We start from the raw sequence: 757 nt of genomic DNA on the forward strand, positions 1-757 counted from the left end.
TTCCACATATGCTATCCATGTCAAAAGCTACTAAATTGTGGGCTAAGGATATTATGTATACTTACACTTCTTATCCATGTTGTGAGCAACAACTGGAGCAATTAATGGGGAACAATTCCTCAAAACCAAGTGAAAAGGGAAAATCCTAGTGGGAGACAATGTAGATCTCAAGAACAAACTACTCACATCATTGCACGGTGCACCTATTGGGGGTCATTCTGTCTGGATGAGGTCTACTTATCACTAAATTAAAGGTATATATTTTTTGGCCTGGCATGAAGAAATAGGTGGAATCTTTTATTGTGCAATGCCCAATCTGCAAAGAGCAAAACATGAGCACGGTTTGTCACCTCGATTATTAGATGATCTACCAGTTGCTGACATGGCATGGCAACACGTTACAATGGACTTCATTGAAGGTCTACCAAACTCTCATGAAAAATAAATAATTTTGGTAGTAGCGGACTTGTTTACAAAATACTCTTACTTCATAACTCTCTCACATCCTTATACTGTGCAAACTATGACCCAAGCCTCTCTTTTTTGACAATATCGTCAAACTCCATGGTCCACTATTGCTTATTATATCTGACAGGGACAAAAAATACAAGAAATTTATGGAGGCGATATTTTTCACTTCCTTGAATATTGAGTTGAGGTACTGTTCTGCTTACCACCCACAGACTGATGGTGGTCGATCGGTGTCTTAGTGTTTATACTTATGCCCCCAATTCTGCCGAAATGGCTACTACACACA

The sequence above is a fragment of the Triticum dicoccoides genome, chromosome 7B, assembly GCF_002162155.2.
Source record: "Triticum dicoccoides isolate Atlit2015 ecotype Zavitan chromosome 7B, WEW_v2.0, whole genome shotgun sequence".
Lineage (NCBI taxonomy): Eukaryota > Viridiplantae > Streptophyta > Magnoliopsida > Poales > Poaceae > Triticum > Triticum dicoccoides.